At 33.4% G+C, this 24,326-nt stretch overlaps 1 non-coding gene and 24 pseudogenes across 1 annotated transcript; all 25 read left to right on the forward strand.

Moving 5' to 3' along the window:
• Positions 1-11,329: 11,329 nt before the first annotated feature.
• LOC149671051 (5S ribosomal RNA) lies at positions 11,330-11,448 on the forward strand (annotated as a pseudogene).
• Positions 11,449-11,809: 361 nt separating this feature from the next.
• LOC149671052 (5S ribosomal RNA) lies at positions 11,810-11,928 on the forward strand (annotated as a pseudogene).
• A 137-nt stretch (positions 11,929-12,065) lies between these two features.
• LOC149671053 (5S ribosomal RNA) lies at positions 12,066-12,184 on the forward strand (annotated as a pseudogene).
• Positions 12,185-14,216: 2,032 nt separating this feature from the next.
• Positions 14,217-14,319, forward strand: LOC149671054 (5S ribosomal RNA; annotated as a pseudogene).
• Positions 14,320-14,439: 120 nt separating this feature from the next.
• Positions 14,440-14,542, forward strand: LOC149671055 (5S ribosomal RNA; annotated as a pseudogene).
• A 122-nt stretch (positions 14,543-14,664) lies between these two features.
• LOC149671056 (5S ribosomal RNA) lies at positions 14,665-14,783 on the forward strand (annotated as a pseudogene).
• Positions 14,784-15,145: 362 nt separating this feature from the next.
• On the forward strand, positions 15,146-15,264 carry LOC149671057 (5S ribosomal RNA; annotated as a pseudogene).
• A 361-nt stretch (positions 15,265-15,625) lies between these two features.
• LOC149671058 (5S ribosomal RNA) lies at positions 15,626-15,744 on the forward strand (annotated as a pseudogene).
• A 361-nt stretch (positions 15,745-16,105) lies between these two features.
• Positions 16,106-16,224, forward strand: LOC149671059 (5S ribosomal RNA; annotated as a pseudogene).
• A 361-nt stretch (positions 16,225-16,585) lies between these two features.
• Positions 16,586-16,704, forward strand: LOC149671060 (5S ribosomal RNA; annotated as a pseudogene).
• A 137-nt stretch (positions 16,705-16,841) lies between these two features.
• LOC149671061 (5S ribosomal RNA) lies at positions 16,842-16,960 on the forward strand (annotated as a pseudogene).
• Positions 16,961-18,986: 2,026 nt separating this feature from the next.
• Positions 18,987-19,105, forward strand: LOC149671062 (5S ribosomal RNA; annotated as a pseudogene).
• A 362-nt stretch (positions 19,106-19,467) lies between these two features.
• On the forward strand, positions 19,468-19,586 carry LOC149671063 (5S ribosomal RNA; annotated as a pseudogene).
• A 134-nt stretch (positions 19,587-19,720) lies between these two features.
• LOC149671064 (5S ribosomal RNA) lies at positions 19,721-19,839 on the forward strand (annotated as a pseudogene).
• A 136-nt stretch (positions 19,840-19,975) lies between these two features.
• On the forward strand, positions 19,976-20,094 carry LOC149671065 (5S ribosomal RNA; annotated as a pseudogene).
• Positions 20,095-20,697: 603 nt separating this feature from the next.
• On the forward strand, positions 20,698-20,816 carry LOC149671066 (5S ribosomal RNA; annotated as a pseudogene).
• A 360-nt stretch (positions 20,817-21,176) lies between these two features.
• On the forward strand, positions 21,177-21,295 carry LOC149671067 (5S ribosomal RNA; annotated as a pseudogene).
• Positions 21,296-21,656: 361 nt separating this feature from the next.
• Positions 21,657-21,775, forward strand: LOC149671068 (5S ribosomal RNA; annotated as a pseudogene).
• A 134-nt stretch (positions 21,776-21,909) lies between these two features.
• Positions 21,910-22,028, forward strand: LOC149671069 (5S ribosomal RNA). The gene has a single exon (XR_016367583.1). It is a non-coding gene; the product is annotated as a 5S ribosomal RNA (ribosomal RNA).
• Positions 22,029-22,388: 360 nt separating this feature from the next.
• Positions 22,389-22,507, forward strand: LOC149671070 (5S ribosomal RNA; annotated as a pseudogene).
• Positions 22,508-22,868: 361 nt separating this feature from the next.
• LOC149671071 (5S ribosomal RNA) lies at positions 22,869-22,987 on the forward strand (annotated as a pseudogene).
• Positions 22,988-23,121: 134 nt separating this feature from the next.
• LOC149671072 (5S ribosomal RNA) lies at positions 23,122-23,240 on the forward strand (annotated as a pseudogene).
• A 136-nt stretch (positions 23,241-23,376) lies between these two features.
• Positions 23,377-23,495, forward strand: LOC149671073 (5S ribosomal RNA; annotated as a pseudogene).
• Positions 23,496-23,842: 347 nt separating this feature from the next.
• Positions 23,843-23,961, forward strand: LOC149671074 (5S ribosomal RNA; annotated as a pseudogene).
• A 133-nt stretch (positions 23,962-24,094) lies between these two features.
• Positions 24,095-24,213, forward strand: LOC149671075 (5S ribosomal RNA; annotated as a pseudogene).
• The last annotated feature ends 113 nt before the right edge of the window (positions 24,214-24,326 follow it).

A 24,326-nucleotide genomic window follows, 5' to 3' on the forward strand; every position in this document is an offset into this window, starting at 1 on the left:
GAAACTATACTTAATAATCAATTAGTTAAGAATAAGAATAAGACGATAAGGCGCCATGCATGCTAACTTCTAGTACTAGCGCGTGCATGCATATTTAGTATTATTATTGTGCATGAGTTATATGTTTATTATTTTGTTTATTAGTATTCTTTTAATTATTCAAGTGTGTTTATAATTACCATTAAATCTTTGTTAATTGTTATCGAAGACCTTGGTACCCTTTATTAACTTAAGAATCAAGTATTAGAATTAAGTATTAGATACGCTTTTGACAACGAGTAGACTAAGTCGGTAACCAGCGAGGACCAAATAAGAGGTTCACCGAAAGAACGTTGCAAAGGTACAAAATCCGTGACAACGATTTCTTATTGAAAATTGAATTTGAACAGTTTTTTGAATGAATATCGTTACATTTGCTTGAATTAAAGCAAAAAGTACAAAAATAGTGGTTTCAGTGGTTATATTTTAAAATAGTGAAAAAATTCTCAAAATGTGCTTCTCTGGCCGAGAAACGTCGATTTTGAAAATGTTATTAAAAATCAAGGTTCACTTTTATTTATTGATCAATCAAGATGAAATCACTTTTAATGAGTATTTTATAGGTAAATAAGCTGAATTCGGTCAAAAATTTGTCCAGAAAAAAATTCCTTAAAAAGTGTACCGTACCGAAAAAATCGCATGTTTTTTTTCTTCAAGATACAAAATCCATGACAACTATTTCTTATTGGAAATTGAATTTTAACAGTTTTTTGGATGAATATCGTTATATTTGCTTGAATTAAAGCAAAAAGTACAAAAATAATGGTTTCAGTGGTTATATTTTAAAATAGTGAAAAAATTCTCAAAATGTGCTTCTCTGGCCGAGAAACGTCGATTTTGAAAATGTTATTAAAACTCGAGGTACATTTTTATTTATTGATCAATCGATATGAAATCACTTTTAATGAGTATTTTATAGGTAATTAATTTGAATTCGGTCAAACATTTGTCCAGAAAAAAATTCCTTAAAAAGTGTACCGTACCGAAAAAATCGCATGTTTTTTTTCTTCAAGATACAAAATCCGTGACAACTATTTCTTATTGGAAATTGAATTTTAACAGTTTTTTGGATGAATATCGTTATATTTGCTTGAATTAAAGCAAAAAGTACAAAAATAATGGTTTCAGTGGTTATATTTTAAAATAGTGAAAAAATTCTCAAAATGTGCTTCTCTGGCCGAGAAACGTCGATTTTGAAAATGTTATTAAAACTCGAGGTACATTTTTATTTATTGATAAATCGATATGAAATCACTTTTAATGAGTATTTTATAGGTAATTAATTTGAATTCGGTCAAACATTTGTCCAGAAAAAAATGCATTAAAAAGTGTACCGAAAAAATCGCATGTTTTTTTCTTCAAGATACAAAATCCGTGACAACGATTTCTTATTGAAAATTGAATTTGAACAGTTTTTGAATGAATATCGTTACATTTGCTTGAATTAAAGCAAAAAGTACAAAAATAGTGGTTTCAGTGGTTATAATTTAAAAAAGTGAAAAAATTCTCAAAATGTGTTTCTCTGGCCGAGAAACGTCGATTTTGAAAATGTTATTAAAAATCAAGGTTCATTTTTATTTTTCGATCAATCGAGATGAAATCACTTTTAATGAGTATTTTATAAGTAAATAAGCTGAATTCGGTCAAAAATTTGTCCAGAAAAAAATTCATTAAAAAGTGTACCGAAAAAATCGCATGTTTTTTTTCTTCAAGATACAAAATCCGTGACAACTATTTCTTATTGGAAATTGAATTTTAACAGTTTTTTGGATATATATCGTTATATTTGCTTGATTTAAAGCAAAAAGTACAAAAATAATGGTTTCAATGGTTATATTTTAAAATAGTGAAAAAATTCTCAAAATGTTTTTCTCTGGCCGAGAAACGTCGATTTTGAAAATGTTATTAAAAATCGAGGTTCATTTTTATTTATTGATCAATCGAAATGAAATCACATTTAATGAGTATTTTATAGGTAATTAATTTGAATTCGGTCAAAGATTTGTCCAGAAACAAATGCATTAAAAAGTGTACCGAAAAAATCGCATGTTTTTTTCTTCAAGGTACAAAATCTGTGACAACGATTTCTTATTGAAAATTGAATTTGAACAGTTTTTTGAATGAATATCGTTACATTTGCTTGAATTAAAGCAAAAAGTACAAAAATAGTGGTTTCAGTGGTTATATTTTAAAATAGTGAAAAAATTCTCAAAATGTGCTTCTCTGGCCGAGAAACGTCGATTTTGAAAATGTTATTAAAAATCAAGGTTCATTTTTATTTATTGATCAATCAAGATGAAATCACTTTTAATGAGTATTTTATAGGTAAATAAGCTGAATTCGGTCAAAAATTTGTCCAGAAAAAAATTCCTTAAAAAGTGTACCGTACCGAAAAAATCGCATGTTTTTTTTCTTCAAGATACAAAATCAGTGACAACTATTTCTTATTGGAAATTGAATTTTAACAGTTTTTTGGATATATATCGTTATATTTGCTTGAATTAAAGCAAAAAGTACAAAAATAATGGTTTCAGTGGTTATATTTTAAAATAGTGAAAAAATTCTCAAAATGTGCTTCTCTGGCCGAGAAACGTCGATTTTGAAAATGTTATTAAAACTCGAGGTACATTTTTATTTATTGATCAATCGATATGAAATCACTTTTAATGAGTATTTTATAGGTAATTAATTTGAATTCGGTCAAACATTTGTCCAGAAAAAAATGCATTAAAAAGTGTACCGAAAAAATCGCATGTTTTTTTCTTCAAGATACAAAATCCGTGACAACGATTTCTTATTGAAAATTGAATTTGAACAGTTTTTGAATGAATATCGTTACATTTGCTTGAATTAAAGCAAAAAGTACAAAAATAGTGGTTTCAGTGGTTATAATTTAAAAAAGTGAAAAAATTATCAAAATGTGTTTCTCTGGCCGATAAACGTCGATTTTGAAAATGTTATTAGAAATCAAGGTTCATTTTTATTTTTCGATCAATCGAGATGAAATCACTTTTAATGAGTATTTTATAGGTAAATAAGCTGAATTCGGTCAAAAATTTGTCCAGAAAAAAATTCATTAAAAAGTGTACCGAAAAAATCGCATGTTTTTTTTCTTCAAGATACAAAATCCGTGACAACTATTTCTTATTGGAAATTGAATTTTAACAGTTTTTTGGATATATATCGTTATATTTGCTTGATTTAAAGCAAAAAGTACAAAAATAATGGTTTCAATGGTTATATTTTAAAATAGTGAAAAAATTCTCAAAATGTTTTTCTCTGGCCGAGAAACGTCGATTTTGAAAATGTTATTAAAAATCGAGGTTCATTTTTATTTATTGATCAATCGAAATGAAATCACATTTAATGAGTATTTTATAGGTAATTAATTTGAATTCGGTCAAAGATTTGTCCAGTAACAAATGCATTAAAAAGTGTACCGAAAAAATCGCTTTTTTTTCTTCAAGGTGTAACGTATATTTGTGTTCCTCCACTTTTGCAATGGAAAAGGGGAGGGCTGTAAGAACTTTGACCTTTATTCTTTCGAGTTGGTTTTAAAGCTTATTGAAACTTGTCAAGGCTTATCTAGATCTTATGCCCCTTTGAAAAGAAACTATTGAAATCAAGGGCTTCGAACTTTGGTAAAAACATATTGACGCCATGCAGGTGTACAAATGTATAGAATAAGCTTACCCAGAGAAAAGCCGTGACCCACCCACAAAAAGGGTCACATTAGGTTTTCTCTGTACACGGTTAAAAATAAGAAAAACACTCTCGCTTGGACTCTCATCCTGAGCAGTTAGCATGAACTCATATCAGAGGAGCGGACTACTACCCTAAGAGTGCGCGATGTAAGAAAGGACTTAAACTATGTTCCGTGCGGATTTAAAACTACGCAATTAAAAAGTTAAATCAAAGAACTACACGCGAAGCATCAGGAAGCAAGCAGCCCTCCAACTACAAGAATCCTACAAACAGTTTCGTGACGAAATGAGTTGGAGGATTGGAGCTCTGCGCCGCCAATAAGGACTTCGCCAGTTCGCCGCAATTAAGGACATCGCCAGCAGTTCGCCGCTAATGGAGTTTAGCAGAAACTATGAGATAAGTCCATAACCAGTTAAATACCCTACCGTAATATTACGTGAAACGTAACCGTAATTACTACTAAGAATACTCCGGTATTAAAGTAATTAACAAATAAGGCGCACGCACCTATAGTGCATTAGCCACGGATATTACGTAGGGAAACATTAGTTCATATGAGACATTAGACGTCGAAGATAAAAACAATTAGAAACTAAGAGATTGGCCACCTCAATCTATAAATAGTTAAATTAACAGTTATAGTTACGAAACTATACTTAATAATCAATTAGTTAAGAATAAGAATAAGACGATAAGGCGCCATGCATGCTAACTTCTAGTACTAGCGCGTGCATGCATATTTAGTATTATTATTGTGCATGAGTTATATGTTTATTATTTTGTTTATTAGTATTCTTTTAATTATTCAAGTGTGTTTATAATTACCATTAAATCTTTGTTAATTGTTATCGAAGACCTTGGTACCCTTTATTAACTTAAGAATCAAGTATTAGAATTAAGTATTAGATACGCTTTTGACAACGAGTAGACTAAGTCGGTAACCAGCGAGGACCAAATAAGAGGTTCACCGAAAGAACGTTGCAAAGGTACAAAATCCGTGACAACGATTTCTTATTGAAAATTGAATTTGAACAGTTTTTTGAATGAATATCGTTACATTTGCTTGAATTAAAGCAAAAAGTACAAAAATAGTGGTTTCAGTGGTTATATTTTAAAATAGTGAAAAAATTCTCAAAATGTGCTTCTCTGGCCGAGAAACGTCGATTTTGAAAATGTTATTAAAAATCAAGGTTCACTTTTATTTATTGATCAATCAAGATGAAATCACTTTTAATGAGTAATTTATAGGTAAATAAGCTGAATTCGGTCAAAAATTTGTCCAGAAAAAAATTCCTTAAAAAGTGTACCGTACCGAAAAAATCGCATGTTTTTTTTCTTCAAGATACAAAATCCGTGACAACTATTTCTTATTGGAAATTGAATTTTAACAGTTTTTTGGATGAATATCGTTATATTTGCTTGAATTAAAGCAAAAAGTACAAAAATAATGGTTTCAGTGGTTATATTTTAAAATAGTGAAAAAATTCTCAAAATGTGCTTCTCTGGCCGAGAAACGTCGATTTTGAAAATGTTATTAAAACTCGAGGTACATTTTTATTTATTGATCAATCGATATGAAATCACTTTTAATGAGTATTTTATAGGTAATTAATTTGAATTCGGTCAAACATTTGTCCAGAAAAAAATTCCTTAAAAAGTGTACCGTACCGAAAAAATCGCATGTTTTTTTTCTTCAAGATACAAAATCCGTGACAACTATTTCTTATTGGAAATTGAATTTTAACAGTTTTTTGGATGAATATCGTTATATTTGCTTGAATTAAAGCAAAAAGTACAAAAATAATGGTTTCAGTGGTTATATTTTAAAATAGTGAAAAAATTCTCAAAATGTGCTTCTCTGGCCGAGAAACGTCGATTTTGAAAATGTTATTAAAACTCGAGGTACATTTTTATTTATTGATCAATCGATATGAAATCACTTTTAATGAGTATTTTATAGGTAATTAATTTGAATTCGGTCAAACATTTGTCCAGAAAAAAATTCCTTAAAAAGTGTACCGTACCGAAAAAATCGCATGTTTTTTTTCTTCAAGATACAAAATCCGTGACAACTATTTCTTATTGGAAATTGAATTTTAACAGTTTTTTGGATGAATATCGTTATATTTGCTTGAATTAAAGCAAAAAGTACAAAAATAATGGTTTCAGTGGTTATATTTTAAAATAGTGAAAAAACTCTCAAAATGTGCTTCTCTGGCCGAGAAACGTCGATTTTGAAAATGTTATTAAAACTCGAGGTACATTTTTATTTATTGATAAATCGATATGAAATCACTTTTAATGAGTATTTTATAGGTAATTTATGTGAATTCGGTCAAACATTTGTCCAGAAAAAAATGCATTAAAAAGTGTACCGAAAAAATCGCATGTTTTTTTCTTCAAGATACAAAATCCGTGACAACGATTTCTTATTGAAAATTGAATTTGAACAGTTTTTGAATGAATATCGTTACATTTGCTTGAATTAAAGCAAAAAGTACAAAAATAGTGGTTTCAGTGGTTATAATTTAAAAAAGTGAAAAAATTCTCAAAATGTGTTTTTCTGGCCGAGAAACGTCGATTTTGAAAATGTTATTAAAAATCAAGGTTCATTTTTATTTATTGATCAATCAAGATGAAATCACTTTTAATGAGTATTTTATAGGTAAATAAGCTGAATTCGGTCAAAAATTTGTCCAGAAAAAAATTCCTTAAAAAGTGTACCGTACCGAAAAAATCGCATGTTTATTTCTTCAAGATACAAAATCCGTGACAACTATTTCTTATTGGAAATTGAATTTTAACAGTTTTTTGGATGAATATCGTTATATTTGCTTGAATTAAAGCAAAAAGTACAAAAATAATGGTTTCAGTGGTTATATTTTAAAATAGTGAAAAAATTCTCAAAATGTGCTTCTCTGGCCGAGAAACGTCGATTTTGAAAATGTTATTAAAACTCGAGGTACATTTTTATTTATTGATCAATCGATATGAAATCACTTTTAATGAGTATTTTATAGGTAATTAATTTGAATTCGGTCAAACATTTGTCCAGAAAAAAATGCATTAAAAAGTGTACCGAAAAAATCGCATGTTTTTTTTCTTCAAGATACAAAATCCGTGACAACGATTTCTTATTGAAAATTGAATTTGAACAGTTTTTGAATGAATATCGTTACATTTGCTTGAATTAAAACAAAAAGTACAAAAATAGTGGTTTCAGTGGTTATAATTTAAAAAAGTGAAAAAATTCTCAAAATGTGCTTCACTGGCCGAGAAACGTCGATTTTGAAAATGTTATTAAAAATCAAGGTTCATTTTTATTTATTGATCAATCGAGATGAAATCACTTTTAATGAGTATTTTATAGGTAAATAAGCTGAATTCGGTCAAAAATTTGTCCAGAAAAAAATTCCTTAAAAAGTGTACCGTACCGAAAAAATCGCATGTTTTTTTTCTTCAAGATACAAAATCCGTGACAACTATTTCTTATTGAAAATTGAATTTTAACAGTTTTTTGGATGAATATCGTTATATTTGCTTGAATTAAAGCAAAAAGTACAAAAATAATGGTTTCAGTGGTTATATTTTAAAATAGTGAAAAAATTCTCAAAATGTGCTTCTCTGGCCGAGAAACGTCGATTTTGAAAATGTTATTAAAACTCGAGGTACATTTTTATTTATTGATCAATCGATATGAAATCACTTTTAATGAGTATTTTATAGGTAATTAATTTGAATTCGGTCAAACATTTGTCCAGAAAAAAATGCATTAAAAAGTGTACCGAAAAAATCGCATGTTTTTTTTCTTCAAGATACAAAATCCGTGACAACGATTTCTTATTGAAAATTGAATTTGAACAGTTTTTGAATGAATATCGTTACATTTGCTTGAATTAAAACAAAAAGTACAAAAATAGTGGTTTCAGTGGTTATAATTTAAAAAAGTGAAAAAATTCTCAAAATGTGCTTCTCTGGCCGAGAAACGTCGATTTTGAAAATGTTATTAAAAATCAAGGTTCATTTTTATTTATTGATCAATCAAGATGAAATCACTTTTAATGAGTATTTTATAGGTAAATAAGCTGAATTCGGTCAAAAATTTGTCCAGAAAAAAATTCCTTAAAAAGTGTCCCGTACCGAAAAAATCGCATGTTTTTTTTCTTCAAGATACAAAATACGTGACAACTATTTCTTATTGGAAATTGAATTTTAACAGTTTTTTGGATGAATATCGTTATATTTGCTTGAATTAAAGCAAAAAGTACAAAAATTATGGTTTCAGTGGTTATATTTTAAAATAGTGAAAAAATTCTCAAAATGTGCTTCTCTGGCCGAGAAACGTCGATTTTGAAAATGTTATTAAAACTCGAGGTACATTTTTATTTATTGATCAATCGATATTAAATCACTTTTAATGAGTATTTTATAGGTAAATAAGCTGAATTCGGTCAAAAATTTGTCCAGAAAAAAATTCCTTAAAAAGTGTACCGTACCGAAAAAATCGCATGTTTTTTTTCTTCAAGATACAAAATCGGTGACAACTATTTCTTATTGGAAATTGAATTTTAACAGTTTTTTGGATGAATATCGTTATATTTGCTTGAATTAAAGCAAAAAGTACAAAAATAATGGTTTCAGTGGTTATATTTTAAAATAGTGAAAAAATTCTCAAAATGTGCTTCTCTGGCCGAGAAACGTCGATTTTGAAAATGTTGTTAAAACTTGAGGTACATTTTAATTTATTGATCAATCGATATGAAATCACTTTTAATGAGTATTTTATAGGTAATTAATTTGAATTCGGTCAAATATTTGTCCAGAAAAAAATGCATTAAAAAGTGTACCGAAAAAATCGCATGTTTTTTTTCTTCAAGATACAAAATCCGTGACAACGATTTCTTATTGAAAATTGAATTTGAACAGTTTTTGAATGAATATCGTTACATTTGCTTGAATTAAAACAAAAAGTACAAAAATAGTGGTTTCAGTGGTTATAATTTAAAAAAGTGAAAAAATTCTCAAAATGTGCTTCTCTGGCCGAGAAACGTCGATTTTGAAAATGTTATTAAAAATCAAGGTTCATTTTTATTTATTGATCAATCAAGATGAAATCACTTTTAATGAGTATTTTATAGGTAAATAAGCTGAATTCGGTCAAAAATTTGTCCAGAAAAAAATTCCTTAAAAAGTGTCCCGTACCGAAAAAATCGCATGTTTTTTTTCTTCAAGATACAAAATCCGTGACAACTATTTCTTATTGGAAATTGAATTTTAACAGTTTTTTGGATGAATATCGTTATATTTGCTTGAATTAAAGCAAAAAGTACAAAAATAATGGTTTCAGTGGTTATATTTTAAAATAGTGAAAAAATTCTCAAAATGTGCTTCTCTGGCCGAGAAACGTCGATTTTGAAAATGTTATTAAAACTTGAGGTACATTTTAATTTATTGATCAATCGATATGAAATCACTTTTAATGAGTATTTTATAGGTAATTAATTTGAATTCGGTCAAACATTTGTCCAGAAAAAAATTAATTAAAAAGTGTACCGAAAAAATCGCATGTTTTTTTTCTTCAAGGTACAAAATCCGTGACAACGATTTCTTATTGAAAATTGAATTTGAACAGTTTTTTGAATGAATATCGGTACATTTGCTTGAATTAAAGCAAAAAGTACAAAAATAGTGGTTTCAGTGGTTATATTTTAAAATAGTGAAAAAATTCTCAAAATGTGCTTCTCTGGCCGAGAAACGTCGATTTTGAAAATGTTATTAAAAATCAAGGTTCATTTTTATTTATTGATCAATCAAGATGAAATCACTTTTAATGAGTATTTTATAGGTAAATAAGCTGAATTCGGTCAAAAATTTGTCCAGAAAAAAATTCCTTAAAAAGTGTACCGTACCGAAAAAATCGCATGTTTTTTTTCTTCAAGATACAAAATCCGTGACAACTTTTTCTTATTGGAAATTGAATTTTAACAGTTTTTTGGATGAATATCGTTATATTTGCTTGAATTAAAGCAAAAAGTACAAAAATAATGGTTTCAGTGGTTATATTTTAAAATAGTGAAAAAATTCTCAAAATGTGCTTCTCTGGGCGAGAAACGTCGATTTTGAAAATGTTATTAAAACTCGAGGTACATTTTTATTTATTGATCAATCGATATGAAATCACTTTTAATGAGTATTTTATAGGTAATTAATTTGAATTCGGTCAAACATTTGTCCAGAAAAAAATGCATTAAAAAGTGTACCGAAAAAATCGCATGTTTTTTTTCTTCAATATACAAAATCCGTGACAACGATTTCTTATTGAAAATTGAATTTGAACAGTTTTTGAATGAATATCGTTACATTTGCTTGAATTAAAGCAAAAAGTACAAAAATAGTGGTTTCAGTGGTTATATTTTAAAATAGTGAAAAAATTCTCAAAATGTGCTTCTCTGGCCGAGAAACGTCGATTTTGAAAATGTTATTAAAAATCAAGGTTCATTTTTATTTATTGATCAATCGAGATGAAATCACTTTTAATGAGTATTTTATAGGTAAATAAGCTGAATTCGGTCAAAAATTTGTCCAGAAAAAAATTCATTAAAAAGTGTACCGAAAAAATCGCATGTTTTTATTCTTCAAGATACAAAATCCGTTACAACTATTTCTTATTGGAAATTGAATTTTAAAAGTTTTTGGGATATATATCGTTATATTTGCTTGAGTTAAAGCAAAAAGTACAAAAACAATGGTTTCAATGGTTATATTTTAAAATAGTGAAAAAATTCTCAAAATGTTTTTCTCTGGCCGAGAAACGTCGATTTTGAAAATGTTATTAAAAATCGAGGTACATTTTTATTTATTGATCAATCGATATGAAATTACTTTTAATGAGTATTTTATAGGGAAATAAGCTGAATTCGGTCAAAAATTTGTCCAGAAAAAAATTCATTAAAAAGTGTACCGAAAAAATCGCATGTTTTTTTTCTTCAAGATACAAAATCCGTGACAACTATTTCTTATTGGAAATTGAATTTTAACAGTTTTTTGGATATATATCGTTATATTTGCTTGAATTAAAGCAAAAAGTACAAAAATAATGGTTTCAATGGTTATATTTTAAAATAGTGAAAAAATTCTCAAAATGTTTTTCTCTGGCCGAGAAACGTCGATTTTGAAAATGTTATTAAAAATCGAGGTTCATTTTTATTTATTGATCAATCGAAATGAAATCACTTTTAATGAGTATTGTTATGGATGGATATGAAAAAAGCAATCATGTTTTCTTTTTGTTATTGTTTTAAAAAGATGAAGGTTAATTTGTCTCACTTAATTAAAATTCGAATTATTAACTAGCACTTTCGGCAACAGCCATATCACGCTGAAAACACCGGTTCTAGTCCGATCACCGAAGTTAAGCAGCATCGAGCGCAGTCAGTACTTGGAAACACTGCGTGCCGTTGGCTTTTTCCTTTTTGTTTCCTCTTTTAAATTTCACCAGATATGAAAAAAGCAAACATATCTTCTTTTTGTTATTGTTTTATAAAGATGAAGGTTAATTAAATTCAAATTATTAACTAGCACTCTCGGCAACGGCCATATCACGCTGAATACAACGGTTCTTGTCCGATAACCGAAGTTAAGCAGCGTCGAGCGCAGTCTGTACTTGGGAGGGCGACCACTTAGGAACACTGCGTGCCGTTAGCTTTTTCACTTTTTTTTCCTCTTTTAAATTCCAATAGATATGAAAAAAGCAAACATATTTTCTTTTTGTTATTGTTTTAAAAAGATGAAGGTTAATTTGTCTCACTTAATTTAAATTCGAATTATTATCTAGCACTCTCGGCAACGGCCATATCACGCTGAGAACACCGGTTCTCGTCCGACCGCCGACGTTAGCAGCGTCGAGAGCATACAGTACTTGGGAATACTGCGTGCCGTTGGCTTTTTCACTTTTGTTTCCTCTTTCAAATTCCTCCAAATATGAAAAAAGCAAACATATCTTCTTTTTGTTATGGTTTTATAAAGATGAAAGTTAATTAAATTAAAATTATTAACTAGCACTCTCGGCAACGGCCATATCACGCTGAATACACCGGTTCTCGTCCGATAACCGAAGTTAAGCAGCGTCGAGCGCAGTCACTACTTGGGAGGGAGACCACTTGGGAACACTGCGTGCCGTTGGCTTTTTCACTTTTTTTTCCTCTTTTAAATTTTAATAGATATGAAAAAAGCAAACATGTTTTCATTTTGTTATTGTTTCAAAATGATGAAGGTTAATTTGTCTCACTTAATTTAAATTCGAATTATTAACTAGCACTCTCGGCAACGACCATATCACGCTGAATACACCGGTTCTCGTCCGATCACCGAAGTTAAGCAGCGTCGAGCGCAGTCAGTACTTGAGAGGGAGACCACTTAGGAACACCGCGTGCCGTTGGCTTTTTCACTTTTTTTTCCTCTTTTAAATTTTAATAGATATGAAACAAGTTGGGAAAACCAAAATATTACCTCTCCGAGTCAAGAGGTCTACTACTACAAACTTATTTACCTAGATATGGTATTATTTCACTTTTTTGAAGTAAAAATTTACGAAATATTGAAGCAGTATTCCAAACGTAGCGAATGTACAGTAAAGCAGACGACATTTCACATCGAATAAGGATAAATCTTGGTTACATGGAAATCAGTTAATGGGGAAAAGAACAGGAAATGTTGTCTACGCTTCAGTTGTTTACCCTATATTCTGATAGCTACATTCACAACTGGTTTGCAGTGTAAACACTATCGTCTCGTCTCACCTCAACAATATTCTTAGTTTGCCAACATGAATGTTAACGTTAAATAACACCAAAGCTAAATTGTAGCTAGACGCACTAATAGTCAATGCGCACCATAAAGAGAATAATAAGTCTGTAGCTACTACCAGTTTACCATAAGCCCTTTTACTAATCTAATTGCCACCATGATCTTTTCTTCTATTATAAAATCTTAACCTGATTATTTAATAGTGTATTTAACTTTTACTCTGAACCGTTAATGTCTCTTCATTTCAGACACGAAAATCAAAGCCAAAACTTTACTTCACCTCAGGCCTCAATTATTTACTCTTTGTTTCACTAAGACTATTGCGAATAACGCTTGTTATACCCGCCGGAGTCTAGGTCTTAGTTTTCTTCATGAAATCACTAAACCAAGGATTATTCTATATACAGATGTAGTATAGCTTAAGTAATATATTAACAGCCATTTCAAATAACAATATTAAAAAAAATCTTTGGAATATCAAAATGAAACAGAGTTTTAAAGCCCCAAAAGTACTAAATGCATCATAATTACGAAAAATACTTCCACATATTCACTTTATATTATAAAAAAAAGGGAATATTAAGGTTCTGTATGATTTCTTAACACATCAACACAAGGCTAACTGCTAACGCGACGCACTAGTGTAACAATGGACGGACACACACAGACAAAAACATAAGCTGCTTTTTAACTCTTTCCGTATTAATTTTGAGTTGAGAAACAAGATTATCTTAAATATTAAAATAAATAAAATTAGTATTAAATATTTTCTTCGTCAGTTGTTTGCCTTATTGAGCGTTACATCGTTTTGATAAAGAACAATTAAACATTCTTCCGAGATCTGACTAATATTGGCGTTTGAAATGAAGCATACGCCGGTTGCTTCGCCTTGCTCAAATAGGTAGTATATAAGGGTGTCGAACTACACTTCAAAGCAAGAACAACCGCAATTGCGAAAACCTTTGGTGGACCACCCACTCTAGGGAGGCTAGACGTTTCTCGTAACCCTAGCTGATCGCCGCGAATGTCTTAAACCAAACGATGACGATGGAGTTCGAAGCCAATGAGACAGATTGGTGTCTATGTGGAATAGACGGAAGACCAGTAGATGGTGGTGTTTAGAAGCCAGTATGCACAGACTGGTGTCCAAGTGGGATGGACAAAGACCAGAAGATGGTGGTGATTAGAAGCCAGTATGTACAGACTGGTGTCCAAGTGGAATGGACGAAGACCAGAAAATGGTGGTGATTAGAAGCCAGTATATACAGACTGGTGTCCATGTAGGATGGACGAAGACAAAAAGATGGTGGTGATTAGAAGCCAGTAAGTACAGACTGGTGTCCGTGTGGGATGGACAAAGACCAGAAGATGGTGGTGTGAGAACTCAAGTAGAGGAGCCATTTCCGTGACTGTGAAAGCAGTTGGGAAATGGCGAACACGTTTGCTCCGATTTGGAAACTGCGAACGCGGTCACGTGGGTGTAACAACAGACACACACACACACACAGACAGACACACCCACACACACGATCGTTACAGAACCTCTCCGTGACATACGTCACTCGGAGAGGTAAAAAGCAAACATGTTTTTTTTTGTTATTGTTTTAAAATGATGAAGGTTAATTTGTCTCACTTAATTTAAATTCTAATTATTAACTAGCACTCTCGGCAACGGCCATATCACGCTGAATACACCGGTTCTCGTCCGATCACCGAAGTTAAGCAGCGTCGAGCGCATACAGTACTTGGGAATACTGCGTGCCGCTGGCTTTTTCACTTTTGTTTCCTCTTTTAAATTCCACCAGATATGAAAAAAGCAAACGTATCTTCATTTTGTTATTGTTTTATAAAGATGAAAGTTAATTAAATTCAAATTATTAACTAGCTCTCGCCAACGGCCATATCACGCTGAATACACCGGTTCTCGTCCGATAACCGAAGTTAAGCAGCGTCGAGCGCATACAATACTTGGGAATACTGCGTGCCGTTGGCTTTTTCACTTTTGTTTCCTCTTTCAAATTCCTCCAAATATGAAAAAAGCAAACATATCTTCTTTTTGTTATGGTTTTATAAAGATGAAAGTTAATTAAATTAAAATTATTAAGTAGCACTCTCGGCAGCGGCCATATCACGCTGAATACACCGGTTCTCGTCCGATAACCGAAGTTAAGCAGCGTCGAGCGCAGTCACTACTTGGGAGGGAGACCAGTTAGGAACACTGCGTGCCGTTGGCTTTTTCACTTTTTTTTTCCTCTTTTAAATTCCAATAGATATGAAAAAAGCAAACATATTTTCTTTTTGTTATTGTTTTAAAAAGATGAAGGTTAATTTGTCTCACTTAATTTAAATTCGAATTATTATCTAGCACTCTCGGCAACGGCCATATCACGCTGAAAACACCGGTTCTCGTCCGACCGCCGACGTTAGCAGCGTCGAGAGCATACAGTACTTGGGAATACTGCGTGCCGTTGGCTTTTTCACTTTTGTTTCCTCTTTCAAATTCCACCAGATATGAAAAAAGCAAACATATCTTCTTTTTGTTATTGTTTTATAAAGATGAAAGTTAATTTAATTCAAATTATTAACTAGCACTCTCGGCAAAGCCCATAACACGCTGAATACACCGGTTCTCGTCCGATTACCGAAGTTAAGCAGCGTCGAGCGCAGTCAGTACTTGGGAGGGAGACCACTTAGGAAAACTGCGTGCCGTTGGCTTTTTCGTTTTTTTTTTCCTTTTTTAAATTTTAATAGATATGAAAAAAGCAAACATGTTTTTTTTGTTATTGTTTTAAAAAGATGAAGGTCAAATTGTCTCACTTAATTTAAATTCGAATTATTATCTAGCACTCTAGGCAACTGCCATATCACGCTGAAAACACCGGTTCTCGTCCGATCACCGAAGTTTAGCAGCGTCGAGCGCATACAGTACTTGGGAATACTGCGTGCCGCTGGCTTTTTCACTTTTGTTTCCTCTTTTAAATTCCACCAGATATGAAAAAAGCAAACATATCTTCTTTTTGTTATTGATTTATAAAGATGAAAGTTAATTAAATTCAAATTATTAACTAGCACTCTCGGCAACGGCCATATCACGCTGAATACAACGGTTCTCGTCCGATAACCGAAGTTAAGCAGCGTCGAGCGCAGTCACTACTTGGGAGGGAGACCACTTAGGAACACTGCGTGCCGTTGGCTTTCTCACTTTTTTTCCTCTTCTAAATTTTAATAGATATGAAAAAAGCAAACATGTTTTCATTTTGTTATTGTTTTAAAATGATGAAGGTTAATTTGTCTCACTTAATTTAAATTTGAATTATTACCTAGCACTCTCGGCAACGGCCATATCACGCTGAATACACCGGTTCTCGTCCGATAACCGAAGTTAAGCAGCGTCGAGCGCATACAATACTTGGGAATACTGCGTGCCGTTGGCTTTTTCACTTTTGTTTCCTCTTTCAAATTCCTCCAAATATGAAAAAAGCAAACATATCTTCTTTTTGTTATGGTTTTATAAAGATGAAAGTTAATTAAATTAAAATTATTAACTAGCACTCTCGGCAACGGCCATATCACGCTGAATACACCGGTTCTCGTCCGATAACCGAAGTTAAGCAGCGTCGAGCGCAGTCACTACTTGGGAGGGAGACCACTTAGGAACACTGCGTGCCGTTGGCTTTTTCACTTTTTTTCCTCTTCTAAATTTTAATAGATATGAAAAAAGCAAACATGTTTTCATTTTGTTATTGTTTTAAAATGATGAAGGTTAATTTGTCTCACTTAATTTAAATTCGAATTATTACCTAGCACTCTCGTCAACGGCCAAATCACGCTGAATACACCGGTTCTCGTCCGATAACCGAAGTTAAGCAGCGTCGAGCGCATACAATACTTGGGAATACTGCGTGCCGTTGGCTTTTTCACTTTTGTTTCCTCTTTCAAATTCCTCCAAATATGAAAAAAGCAAACATATCTTCTTTTTGTTATGGTTTTATAAAGATTAAAGTTAATTAAATTAAAATTATTAACTAGCACTCTCGGCAACGGCCATATCACGCTGAATACACCGGTTCTCGTCCGATAACCGAAGTTAAGCAGCGTCGAGCGCAGTCACTACTTGGGAGGGAGACCACTTAGGAACACTGCGTGCCGTTGGCTTTTTCACTTTTTTTTCCTCTTTTAAATTTTAATAGATATGAAAAAAGCAAACATGTTTTCATTTTGTTATTGTTTTTAAATGATGAAGGTTAATTTGTCTCACTTAATTTAAATTCGAATTATTAACTAGCACTCTCGGCAACGACCATATCACGCTGAATACACCGGTTCTCGTCCGATCACCGAAGTTAAGCAGCGTCGAGCGCAGTCAGTACTTGAGAGGGAGACCACTTAGGAACACCGCGTGCCGTTGGCTTTTTCACTTTTTTTTCCTCTTTTAAATTTTCATAGATATGAAACAAGTTGGGAAAACCAAAATATTACCTCTCCGAGTCAAGAGGTCTACTACTACAAACTTATTTACCTAGATATGGAATTATTTCACTTTTTTGAAGTAAAAATTTACGAAATATTGAAGCAGTATTCCAAACGTAGCGAATGTACAGTAAAGCAGACGACATTTCACATCGAATAAGGATAAATCTTGGTTACATGGAAATCAGTTAATGGGGAAAAGAACAGGAAATGAAGTCTACGCTTCAGTTGTTTACCCTATATTCTGATAGCTACATTCACAACTGGTTTGCAGTGTAAACACTATCGTCTCGTCTCACCTCAACAATATTCTTAGTTTGCCAACATGAATGTTAACGTTAAATAACACCATAGCTAAATTGTAGCTAGACGCACTAATAGTCAATGCGCACCATAAAGAGAATAATAAGTCTGTAGCTACTACCAGTTTACCATAAGCCCTTTTACTAATCTAATTGCCACCATGATCTTTTCTTCTATTATAAAATCTTAACCTGATTATTTAATAGTGTATTTAACTTTTACTCTGAACCGTTAATGTCTCTTCATTTCAGACACGAAAATCAAAGCCAAAAGTTTACTTCAACTCAAGCCTCAATTATTTACTCTTTGTTTCACTAAGACTATTGCGAAAAACGCTTGTTATACCCGCCAGAGTCTAGGGCTTAGTTTTCTTCATGAAATCACTAAACCAAGGATTATTCTATATGCAGATGTAGTATAGCTTAAGTAATATATTAACAGCCATTTCAAATAACAATATTAAAAAAAATCTTTGGAATATCAAAATGAAACAGAGTTTTAAAGCCACAAAAGTACTAAATGCATCATAATTACGAAAAATACTTCCACATATTCACTTTATATTATGGAAAAAGGGAATATTAAGGTTCTGTATGATTTCTTAACACATCAACACAAGGCTAACTGCTAACGCGACGCACTAGTGTAACAATGGACGGACACACACAGACAAAAACATAAGCTGCTTTTTAACTCTTTCCGTATTAATTTTGAGTTGAGAAACAAGATTATCTTAAATATTAAAATAAATAAAATTAGTATTAAATATTTTCTTCGTCAGTTGTTTGCCTTATTGAGCGTTACATCGTTTTGATAAAGAACAATTAAACATTCTTCAGAGATCTGACTAATATTGGCGTTTGAAATGAAGCATACGCCGGTTGCTTCGCCTTGCTCAAATAGGTAGTATATAAGGGTGTCGAACTACACTTCAAAGCAAGAACAACCGCAATTGCGAAAACCTTTGGTGGACAACCCACTCTAGGGAGGCTAGACGTTTCTCGTAACCGTAGCTGATCGCCGCGAATGTCTTAAACCAAACGATGACGATGGAGTTCGAAGCCAATGAGACAGATTGGTGTATATGTGGAATAGACGGAAGACCAGTAGATGGTGGTGTTTAGAAGCCAGTATGCACAGACTGGTGTCCAAGTGGGATGGACAAAGACCAGAAGATGGTGGTGATTTGAAGCCAGTATGTACAGACTGCTGTCCAAGTGGAATGGACGAAGACCAGAAAATGGTGGTGATTAGAAGCCAGTATATACAGACTGGTGTCCATGTTTGATGAACGAAGACAAAAAGATGGTGGTGATTAGAAGCCAGTAAGTACAGACTGGTGTCCGTGTGGGATGGACAAAGACCAGAAGATGGTGGTGTGAGAACTCAAATAGAGGAGCCATTTCCGTGACTTTGAAAGCAGTTCGGAAATGGCGAACACGTTTGCTCCGATTTGGAAACTGCGAACGCGGTCACGTGGGTGTAACAACAGACACACACACAAAGACAGACACACAGACACACACGATCGTTACAGAACCTCTCCGTGACATACGTCACTCGGAGAGGTAAAAAGCAAACATGTTTTTTTTGTTATTGTTTTAAAATGATGAAGGTTAATTTGTCTCACTTAATTTAAATTCGAATTATTAACTAGCACTCGCAGCAACGACCATATCACGCTGAATACACCGGTTCTCGTCCGTTCACCGAAGTTAAGCAGCGTCGAGCGCAGTCAGTACTTGGGAGGGAGACCACTTAGGAACACTGCGTGCCGTTGGCTTTTTCACTTTTTTTTCCTCTTTTAAATTTTAATAGATATGAAAAAAGCAAACATGTTTTTTTTTTGTTATTGTTTTAAAATGATGAAGGTTAATTTGTCTCACTTAATTTAAATTCGAATTATTAACTAGCACTCTCGGCAACGGCCATATCACGCTGAAAACACCGGTTCACGTCCGATCAACGAAGTTAAGCAGCGTCGAGCGCATACAGTACTTGGGTATACTGCGTGCCGTTGGCTTTTTCACTTTTGTTTCCTCTTTTAAATTGCAAAAGATATGAAAAAAGCAAACGTATCTTCTTTTTGTTATTGTTTTATAAAGATGAAGGTTAATTAAATTCAAATTATTAACTAGCACTCTCGCCAAAGCCCATAACACGCTGAATACACCGGTTCTCGTCCGATTACCGAAGTTAAGCAGCGTCGAGCGGAGTCAGTACTTGGGAGGGAGACCACTTAGGAACACTGCGTGCCGTTGGCTTTTTCGTTTTTTTTCCTCTTTTAAATTTTAATAGATATGAAAAAAGCAAACATGTTTTTTTTGTTATTGTTTTAAAAAGATGAAGGTCAAATTGTCTCACTTAATTTAAATTCGAATTATTATCTAGCACTCTAGGCAGCGGCCATATCACGCTGAAAACACCGGTTCTCGTCCGATCACCGAAGTTAAGCAGCGTCGAGCGCAGTAAGTACTTGGGAGGGAGACCACTTAGGAACACTGCTTGCCGTTGGCTTTTTCACTTTTTTTCCTCTTTTAAATTCCAATAGATATGAAAAAAGCCAACATATTTTCTTTTTGTTATTGTTTTAAAAAGATGAAGGTTAATTTGTCTCACTTAATTTAATTTCGAATTATTAAATAGCACTCTCGGCAACGGCCATATCACGCTGAAAACACCGGTTCTCGTCCGATCACCGAAGTTAAGCAGCGTCGAGCGCAGTCAGTACTTGGGAGGGAGTACACTTAGGAACACTGCGTGCCGTTGGCTTTTTCACTTTTGTTTCCTCTTTTAAATTCCATCAGATATGAAAAAAGCAAACATATCTTCTTTTTGTTATTTTTTTTATAAAAATGAAGGTTAATTAAATTCAAATTATTAAATAGCACTCTCGGCAACGGCCATATCACGCTGAATACACCGGTTCTCGTCCGATCACCGAAAATAAGCAGCGTCGAGCGCAGTCAGTACTTGGAAACTCTGCGTGCCGTTGGCTTTTTCACTTTTGTTTCCTCTTTCAAATTCCACCAAATATGAAAAAACCAAACATATCTTCTTTTTGTTATTGTTTTATAAAGATGAAAGTTAATTAAATTAAAATTATTAACTAGCACTCTCGGCAACGGCCATATCACGCTGAATACACCGGTTCTCGTCCTATAGCCGAAGTTAAGCAGCGTCGAGCGCAGTCACTACTTGGGACGGAGACCACTAAGGAACACTGCGTGCCGTTGGCTTTTTCACTTTTTTTCCTCTTTTAAATTTTAATAGATATGAAAAAAGCAAACATGTTTTCATTTTGTTATTGTTTTAAAATGATGAAGGTTAATTTGTCTCACTTAATTTAAATTCGAATTATTAACTAGCACTCTCGGCAACGACCATATCACGCTGAATACACCGGTTCTCGTCCGTTCACCGAAGTTAAGCAGCGTCGAGCGCAGTCAGTACTTAGGAGGGAGACCACTTAGGAACACTGCGTGCCGTTGGCTTTTTCACTTTTTTTTCCTCTTTTAAATTTTAATAGATATGAAAAAAGCAAACATGTTTTTTTTGTTATTGTTTTAAAAAGATGAAGGTTAATTTGTCTCACTTAATTTAAATTCGAATTATTAACTAGCACTCTCGGCAACGGCCATATCACGCTGAAAACACCGGTTCACGTCCGATCAACGAAGTTAAGCAGCGCCGAGCGCATACAGTACTTGGGTATACTGCGTGCCGTTGGCTTTTTCACTTTTGTTTCCTCTTTTAAATTGCAAAAGATATGAAAAAAGCAAACGTATCTTCTTTTTGTTATTGTTTTATAAAGATGAAGGTTAATTAAATTCAAATTATTAACTAGCACTCTCGGCAAAGCCCATAACACGCTGAATACACCGGTTCTCGTCCGATCACCGAAGTTAAGCAGCGTCGAGCGCAGTAAGTACTTGGGAGGGAGACCACTTAGGAACACTGCGTGCCGTTGGCTTTTTCACTTTTTTTCCTCTTTTAAATTCCAATAGATATGAAAAAAGCCAACATATTTTCTTTTTGTTATTGTTTTAAAAAGATGAAGGTTAATTTGTCTCACTTAATTTAATTTCGAATTATTAAATAGCACTCTCGGCAACGGCCATATCACGCTGAATACACCGGTTCTCGTCCGACCAACGAAGTTAAGCAGCGTCGAGCGCATACAGTACTTGGGTATACTGCGTGCCGTTGGCTTTTTCACTTTTGTTTCCTCTTTTAAATTGCAAAAGATATGAAAAAAGCAAACGTATCTTCTTTTTGTTATTGTTTTATAAAGATGAAGGTTAATTAAATTCAAATTATTAACTAGCACTCTCGCCAAAGCCCATAACACGCTGAATACACCGGTTCTCGTCCGATTACCGAAGTTAAGCAGCGTCGAGCGGAGTCAGTACTTGGGAGGGAGACCACTTAGGAACACTGCGTGCCGTTGGCTTTTTCGTTTTTTTTCCTCTTTTAAATTTTAATAGATATGAAAAAAGCAAACATGTTTTTTTTGTTATTGTTTTAAAAAGATGAAGGTCAAATTGTCTCACTTAATTTAAATTCGAATTATTATCTAGCACTCTAGGCAGCGGCCATATCACGCTGAAAACACCGGTTCTCGTCCGATCACCGAAGTTAAGCAGCGTCGAGCGCAGTCAGTACTTAGGAGGGAGACCACTTAGGAACACTGCGTGCCGTTGGCTTTTTCACTTTTTTTTCCTCTTTTAAATTTTAATAGATATGAAAAAAGCAAACATGTTTTTTTTGTTATTGTTTTAAAAAGATGAAGGTTAATTTGTCTCACTTAATTTAAATTCGAATTATTAACTAGCACTCTCGGCAACGGCCATATCACGCTGAAAACACCGGTTCACGTCCGATCAACGAAGTTAAGCAGCGTCGAGCGCATACAGTACTTGGGTATACTGCGTGCCGTTGGCTTTTTCACTTTTGTTTCCTCTTTTAAATTGCAAAAGATATGAAAAAAGCAAACGTATCTTCTTTTTGTTATTGTTTTATAAAGATGAAGGTTAATTAAATTCGAATTATTATCTAGCACTCTCGGCAACGACCATATCACGCTGAATACACCGGTTCTCGTCCGTTCACCGAAGTTAAGCAGCGTCGAGCGCAGTCAGTACTTGGGAGGGAGACCACTTAGGAACACTGCGTGCCGTTGGCTTTTTCACTTTTTTTTCCTCTTTTAAATTTTAATAGATATGAAAAAAGCAAACATGTTTTTTTTTGTTATTGTTTTAAAAAGATGATGGTTAATTTGTCTCACTTAATTTAAATTCGAATTATTATCTAGCACTCTCGGCAACGGCCATATCACGCTGAAAACACCGGTTCACGTCCGATCAACGAAGTTAAGCAGCGTCGAGCGCATACAGTACTTGGGTATACTGCGTGCCGTTGGCTTTTTCACTTTTGTTTCCTCTTTTAAATTGCAAAAGATATGAAAAAAGCAAACGTATCTTCTTTTTGTTATTGTTTTATAAAGATGAAGGTTAATTAAATTCAAATTATTAACTAGCACTCTCGCCAAAGCCCATAACACGCTGAATACACCGGTTCTCGTCCGATTACCGAAGTTAAGCAGCGTCGAGCGGAGTCAGTACTTGGGAGGGAGACCACTTAGGAACACTGCGTGCCGTTGGCTTTTTCGTTTTTTTTCCTCTTTTAAATTTTAATAGATATGAAAAAAGCAAACATGTTTTTTTTGTTATTGTTTTAAAAAGATGAAGGTCAAATTGTCTCACTTAATTTAAATTCGAATTATTATCTAGCACTCTAGGCAGCGGCCATATCACGCTGAAAACACCGGTTCTCGTCCGATCACCGAAGTTAAGCAGCGTCGAGCGCAGTAAGTACTTGGGAGGGAGACCACTTAGGAACACTGCTTGCCGTTGGCTTTTTCACTTTTTTTCCTCTTTTAAATTCCAATAGATATGAAAAAAGCCAACATATTTTCTTTTTGTTATTGTTTTAAAAAGATGAAGGTTAATTTGTCTCACTTAATTTAATTTCGAATTATTAAATAGCACTCTCGGCAACGGCCATATCACGCTGAAAACACCGGTTCTCGTCCGATCACCGAAGTTAAGCAGCGTCGAGCGCAGTCAGTACATGGGAGGGAGTACACTTAGGAACACTGCGTGCCGTTGGCTTTTTCACTTTTGTTTCCTCTTTCAAATTCCACCAAATATGAAAAAACCAAACATATCTTCTTTTTGTTATTGTTTTATAAAGATGAAAGTTAATTAAATTAAAATTATTAAATAGCACTCTCGGCAACGGCCATATCACGCTGAATACACCGGTTCTCGTCCGATAGCCGAAGTTAAGCAGCGTCGAGCGCAGTCAGTACTTGGAAACTCTGCGTGCCGTTGGCTTTTTCACTTTTGTTTCCTCTTTCAAATTCCACCAAATATGAAAAAACCAAACATATCTTCTTTTTGTTATTGTTTTATAAAGATGAAAGTTAATTAAATTAAAATTATTAACTAGCACTCTCGGCAACGGCCATATCACGCTGAATACACCGGTTCTCGTCCGATAGCCGAAGTTAAGCAGCGTCGAGCGCAGTCACTACTTGGGAGGGAGACCACTTAGGAACACTGCGTGCCGTTGGCTTTTTCGTTTTTTTCCTCTTTTAAATTTTAATAGATATGAAAAAAGCAAACATGTTTTTTTTGTTATTGTTTTAAAAAGATGAAGGTCAAATTGTCTCACTTAATTTAAATTCGAATTATTATCTAGCACTCTAGGCAGCGGCCATATCACGCTGAAAACACCGGTTCTCGTCCGATCACCGAAGTTAAGCAGCGTCGAGCGCAGTAAGTACTTGGGAGGGAGACCACTTAGGAACACTGCTTGCCGTTGGCTTTTTCACTTTTTTTCCTCTTTTAAATTCCAATAGATATGAAAAAAGCCAACATATTTTCTTTTTGTTATTGTTTTAAAAAGATGAAGGTTAATTTGTCTCACTTAATTTAATT

The sequence above is a fragment of the Phalangium opilio genome, unplaced genomic scaffold, assembly GCF_054372755.1.
Source record: "Phalangium opilio isolate 3A_F unplaced genomic scaffold, DU_Popi_V2 ptg000054l_1, whole genome shotgun sequence".
Classification (NCBI taxonomy): Eukaryota; Metazoa; Arthropoda; class Arachnida; order Opiliones; family Phalangiidae; genus Phalangium; species Phalangium opilio.